This window comes from Maniola jurtina, chromosome 22 (genome assembly GCF_905333055.1).
Source record: "Maniola jurtina chromosome 22, ilManJurt1.1, whole genome shotgun sequence".
Classification (NCBI taxonomy): domain Eukaryota; kingdom Metazoa; phylum Arthropoda; class Insecta; order Lepidoptera; family Nymphalidae; genus Maniola; species Maniola jurtina.
The window spans coordinates 5,138,797-5,145,716 of NC_060050.1; positions in this window are offsets into that span (position 1 = coordinate 5,138,797).

The following is a 6,920-nucleotide window of genomic DNA, read 5'->3' on the forward strand; positions in this document are numbered from 1 at the left end:
TGCTAAATCACAACATTTCCTTTTGGCTTTGCCGAAGCGGGTAAAAATATGAGAAATGGGTCTTTAGAAATCAGTTAAAGTGTGTTACATGAAGGTATCTCGTGTCATGTGTGGTCATTCGTGTAAATTGACTAGCTTGTTGCACAATCGTACAAGCTCGCTTTCAAACGAGACAGGCGGCATTATTTCACTCGGCTTTACGATATTGCAGCTCTGATTCCGAATTAAATGTCACGGAATGTAGAAAATGCCAAATATATCGCACGAGGTTTTCGAGGTCGACACTCGACAGGACGTGACGTAGGTGTAATAGGTCCTATAGCATTTTATTATTATAGTAGGTAGTAGGTACGGTCGACTTCAGAATACGAGTAGCAATTCCGCGAAACTATTGCATCGAAAAATTGTCGTACAATGACTTTTTTAATCCCCGACCCAAAAAGAGGGGTGTTATAAGTTTGACGTGTGTATCTGTCTGTGGCATCGTAACTCCTAAACTAATGAACCGATTTTAATTTAGTTTTTTTTTTGTTTGACTTGATCGAGTGTTCTTAGCTATCATCCTTTGAAAGTTATCAGCTCTTTTCTAGTTACTGTAACCTTCACTTTTCGGGGGTGTTAAAAATTATTAATTTACACTTGTTCTGTAAACACGCCACACACATACCTAATGCATGTGTCTGATCGTACCACGCGGATATGATCATTAAGGTGCTAAACGACTTACGGCCTTTGACTATACCTACCTATAGAGTAATGACATCTCGCCACGTCTGTTTGAAAATCCATCTAAAAATGCTGAAGAAACCTATCAAGTAAGATCTGCGAACTAGGTATATCAGATCAGAAGTGGGATTGCATCCTTAGGGTACGGAAAATACACACAAGTTGTTTACATCAGCGCATACATCTATTGCACAATCGAAGAGTCAGTGCATTAAAACAAAACGATGTAAGTAGGTAGGTATATAATATACCTAGCGATCAAAAATGTTCACGTGCGATTTATTTATAGTTAGGTAAACAGTGACAATACAATATTGTTTTCATTCCACCCGTGATCCGGCGCTTTTATTTAACAGGGCTCTCTCCGTCACTCGCTTCATACAATCGTAGTTCCAATTTCATTTGAATATTAAGCAACCAAAGTCCACGAAATTTTGCAGACATATTCTAGAAACTAATATCCTTATCTGTGGTGTTTTAGATTTTTCTAAAAATATGTAGTTTTAAAATTACAGGGGCTCAAAGATTTGTATGTAAATTTTTAAGACCGCGTAACTTTGAAATTGAATATTTTAACAGAAATCTGGAAAACCACAAACATAGATATTAGTTTCTAGAATATGTCTGCAAAATTTCATGGACTTTGGTTGCTAAATATTCAAATGAAATTGGAACTACGTTTGTATGAAGCGAGTGACGGAGAGACCCCTCTTAAATATAGCTTCTATGAGTAAGTAGGTAAGTACCTACATATTCTCTATTCTCTATTTGTAGCAATTCTCGGTCGGTCATTGACTTGCTTAGTTTCTTCCCTAGACGGTCTTAGGGTTGCTAGTGCTACCATTTTTGGTGAAATTCTAATTGCACGAATGATCTTTACATTATAACATTGTCAATTTTCACACGATTTTTAAATAGGTAAGTTAAAATACCTACCTATATTGTGCTTCATAGTCTACTTCTTGGAATGGTTATTAGGCATTCAATTAATACCATAAAAATGTCAATCGAATCGATTGAAAACTACAGCTTACAGGTAGGTAGGTGTTTCGACAGAGGTTTAGCTTGAATTTATTAAAAAAAGTCTTGGAAAATAGTTCATAAAAGTCTATTTTGATACGTATTTGATTGACAACCCTACAAAATCTTCGAACGGCTCTAAAACGATCAAATATTGGGTTTACATTTGTACAGTGATATCATTCCATTTGCATAGGTACCTAATAGTTATTAAGCTAAACTCCCTAATACGGGTTGTCGATATTACGGAATTAGTTTTAAGTAGGCGGATGACTTCAACAACGAAGGACATTGTAGTTTTCCGGTACAATAATCTCAGAAATGCCATAAAATTACGTAATCTTCAAAAGAAGCATCGAAAGATTCATAGATAGATAAAAGTCTTTATTGCATACAAAAACATGTAAACGAACAACACAGAAGGAAGAAAACAGAAAAAACAATTGTGTGCAAAGGCGGCCTTATTGATCCAACCATCCATCTTGATTGTCAACCGATGGACGTCCACTGGCTGGCATTGATCTCTTGTAGAGTATTTCGCACGCCACGGTCTTGCGCCCGCGCCGCCTGAATCCAGCGGCTCCCTGCGACTTCTTTAATGTCGTCTGTTTACATAGGGGGGAATCTTCCAAGACTGCGCTTTACGAGGTCGCCATTTCAGCACCTTGAGAGCCCAACGTCTAACGGTTTTTCGAACTACGTACCCTAGCTATTCGCCCTAAAGTGGCAAGCCGTTGCCATTTCAGCTTCGCAACCCGTTGAGCTATGTCGGTTACTCTGGTTCTCCTATGAATCTCCTTATTTCTGATTTTATCAGAGAAACTCCAACCATAGTCCCTCCATCGTCCGCTTAGTAACTGAGCTTTCTTGAGGCCCATTAGTTAGCGACCATGTCTCGGATCCATAGGCAATATCTGGCAACACGCACTGTTCGAAGACTTCTAGCACTGAGGAGTTTCGGACGAGAGATTCATCAAAAGATGAAAAACAAATCCCGTTGTCACAGGGTTCATCAGTCAGTAGATAGACTACAAAGTTGATAATCATAATCATAATCGTTTATTTTGCTAGAAATTGGCAAGTACTAGGTAAATACATGCATATAAAATCGCATATCCTGCCAAGCATGGCGTGCAAAATTTATTAAATCCAGTCCTGCATCTCATCTCACCTGATCTGAGAAGTTGTAGTTTAAAGGTAAGTAACTAGGTATCGTCTTAAAAAGAAGGCGATTATAATGGCGAGTGCTTTGCACAATTAAAACCTAGATTTCAAGGTGTTCGAGTGTGACTAACCGCAGCCGCTTGATTGGGCGACCAGTCGTGCGTGAAATACTGTAAGATCGAGAGACCGGGTAAAAACTGTGACGTCATCCTATCAGTTCACACGTCCATCATGAGTCAGGTCCAGACTCACAGCGCGAACATCCGTGAAGAGACGAGAATATTACTGCGGATGATATTCTTACCTGTCCTCGGTTCAAAATTCAGATTCATTGTGAAGAAACGAAGCGATTTGCTTCCTCGTTTCTAATCCGAACCGCTAGGATATGGAACGCCCTTCCTTCTTTTTTTTTTTTTGTGGTGTACCTAATCACAAATTCACGGTTTTTGGATTTTTTTCCTTTACTTGTGCTATAAGACCTACCTACCAGCCAAATTTCATGACTCTATGGGAAGAATGTCAATGGAAAGTACCTACCCTATAGGTTTTCTCGACAGACACGACAGACGGACAGACAGACAGACAGACAGATCCTATAAGGGTCCGTTTTTCCTTTTGACGTATGAAACCCTAAAAATAATAAACCTAGGTCTCAAGGTGTTTTTAAAGTGTGACTAACTGCAGCGACCATTGGTGAGCAGTCGTGCGAGACACGCTGTCGGATCGAGACTTCTGAGATCGGCTAAAACCTTGACGTCACCTTTCACACCTTCATCTTAGAATTTTTGATAGATAGGTAAGTTGGTGTGCTGACTCATCTTTGGGAACTGAGATAACAGACTTTTGCCGAGTTAGTCTCGCCTACATAAGTCCTAGGCGAGAATAATCTAGGACTGTCTGAGCAAACCTTGCGTCGATTTTGGTAGTTGCGCTCCGCTGCTTACTTAGGTATATGATATATAACTAATCTAGATATAACCTACCTACTTTCCAGGCACCGACTTTTACTTTTTTTACTGTACCTACTTTCAAGGCAAGAGTGAATCTTCTAGGAAAGCGAGCGCGTTTCAACCCAGATCTCATCATTGATTTTTAATAAGCATGATTGTCGTCAAGCGCAAGCCTCGCAATAAGAAAATTACCTAGGTACGAATTTGGATACCAGACACTTGAACTGTTCAGGTTTTGAAGTAGTTATATTCTTATTTGTCTGACCTGATATATTTTATTTACCATTATCATTTCTATCTTTGTTCAAAATTCAAGTTTGAAATCACGAAAGTCCAAACAGTAACTAAGTAGGTACCTAACTATGACCTCATGAGCCGACAGATAGGTAGTTAGGTACATACCTGACCTTTGTTTTTACAAAAACCTTGAGACTTCTTAAACTTAAGCCTGCTTATTCTTCTAATAAATTCACACCTACCTCCGCAGCTTGCAACTCTATCTACTCATGTGTGTCATGGTTAATCGTCATCACCTCTAGGACAAAGCATCTATAGGTACTTTACTTACTTACCTACTCGACAACAATTCTAACATTTACAATTTGGACAGCAAAGCGTGGGAAGCTGTTCTTTGAATATCACTCAAATAATTTTTTGTTGAATACTCGAGCTCTCTTTAAATGAATCGTAACTTTCATCTTAGAAAATCCTATTAGTTATCAACCCCCAACCCAAAAAGAGGGGTGTTATAAGTTTGACGTGTGTATCTGTGTATCTGTCTGTGGCATCGTAGCTCCTAAAGTAATGAACCGATTTTAATTTAGTTTTTTTTGTTTGAAAGGTGGCTTGATCGAGATTGTTTTTAGCTATACCTAATCCAAGAAAATTGGTTCAGCCGTTTGAAAGTTATCAGCTCTTTTCTACTTACTGTAACCTTCATTTGTCGGGGCTGTTATAAATTTTTAATTTACACTTGTTACCTATTAGTGCTTAGATAAGTACCTATTTGTTGGTTGTAACCTCGGTTGAATTCGTCCTGCTGATCAAGACCCAGTAGTAGAGTCTGTATTTAAATGAAAAAAATCATAACCCTTCCTTTTGCCTTTGCTGCAGTCGGGTAAAAAAAGATATTATAAAGGTATGGTATGGTATATTTTGCGCAATTCAAAAGAGTGGGTGCAGCCACGGACATAACTATTTATGCCACTGTATCCATAAATATGTAAATTCCACCTTACATATTTGGCATTCACACCTTGATTTTTCGGTTTTAGATTTTTAGAACACTGATGCATATTAGCAACCAAGTCCAAATTTATTTTATTTTATTCAGATACAAGTTCGCCCTTGGCTGCAATCTCATCTGGTGGTAAGTGATGATGCAGTTTAATATCGAAGCGGGCTAACCTGGAAGGGATATGGCAGTTTTATTACACCCATTACCCATACCCCTTTGGTTTATACACGGCATCATACGGGAATGCTAAATCGCACGGCGGCACGTCTTTGCCGGTAGGGTGATAACTAGCCACGGCCGAAGCCTCCCACCAGACCGGACCAGAGACCTACCTACCTACCTACTTATTTAGAGGCTACCTAGAGACTAGGAACCTACTTACCTATCTAGAAAACTTAAGTTTTGAAAAAATCTTGAAGGTTCATCTTCAACTGCAACCTTATTACTTGCTAGTAGAAATGAAAGGTGGGTGCAGGGCAGTTCGCGTGGACCACTCAAATTTCAAACCCCTAGATACTAGGTAGGTACCTATTCAGGGATGAATTTTCAAAAATCCTTATTGAATGTTTACGTCATAATAGCTATTTGCATGCCTTTCAGCTCGATCGGTCGAATAGTTTGAGCTATGCGTTGATAGATTAGTCAGTCAGTCAGCCGCCTTTTCCAGTTTCCTTTTATATATTACATTTTAAATATAATGAATGTGCACTGCAGTTTTATAAACCAAATTATATCTAGAAACCGATCTACAATCGTCCAATTACGGCATTCGGATTATCATACCAATGAAATCAGCCAGAGTTATAATGATAAAGACAGATAAAAACATGCGTACTTTACTTCGCGATAATTATTATCTACTTATTGAATTCTAGATAAGAAACCATGGTATGGTTATGCAATTAGGACATCATTTTCTAATAATAAGTACCTACTTATTTTTATTCTTAGCACTAGACTATCTAATACTTAGGTAAGCATTGGCTATAATTCTTGGGCTGTAGTAATAAAATGATGTGATGTTTTGTAAAGCGGTAGCATTAAGAATAATTAATAGAGAATAATTAATTAAATAAAAAATATTTTTATTTATTTAAAAAAATATGTTTTCCGCAGAAATTATTTTTACGTTATAATATTGAAAACGTTAGGTAGATAGGTGTCGTTTACGCCTTGTGACGTCATTATCGCCTTCCGTACAGCGTAACGTAATTAATAATTATGTCAAATTACTACTACTAATTACAATTACTACTATTAGTACAATACTATTTAGGTAGGGTAAGGTGCTAACTATTTACTTATTCTTAGTAACTCATGCCACGATATATTGTTATAAGTAAAATAGGAACAAAAGTTGTGCCCTGTGCAACACCTCAAAATGTTCTCTAAAAGCGAGATATCCCAGAAAACAAGGAATGCTTGACAACCCTAGATAACAATCAGTCAACATTCAACAACTCATTTAGTTCAAGGTAGAAGTTGGTAATTGGGGCTTCCTTAGCCGGGTAGTTAGTTATCTAGAGGAAGTCACCTAGTCATTGACAATTAATGATTATGAAGATCTCTATGTTATGAAGATTATTTATACGTCTACCTAGGAATACTCAGAATAAGGCAGCGTTTTCCAACAAGGATGCATAGCAACACATAATCACGAATGTTTTGTGTGAAAAAAAACGTAAATGAGAAAACTGTCTCTGAAAACTGTCGGACGGTGTACGGGGCGTCTACACTCCAATTGCCATGTCGACCTGTCGTGAACTCCTATGTTTATTTTTGGGCATCTCCGCTCAAAAACTACTTATGACGGAATTTACGGT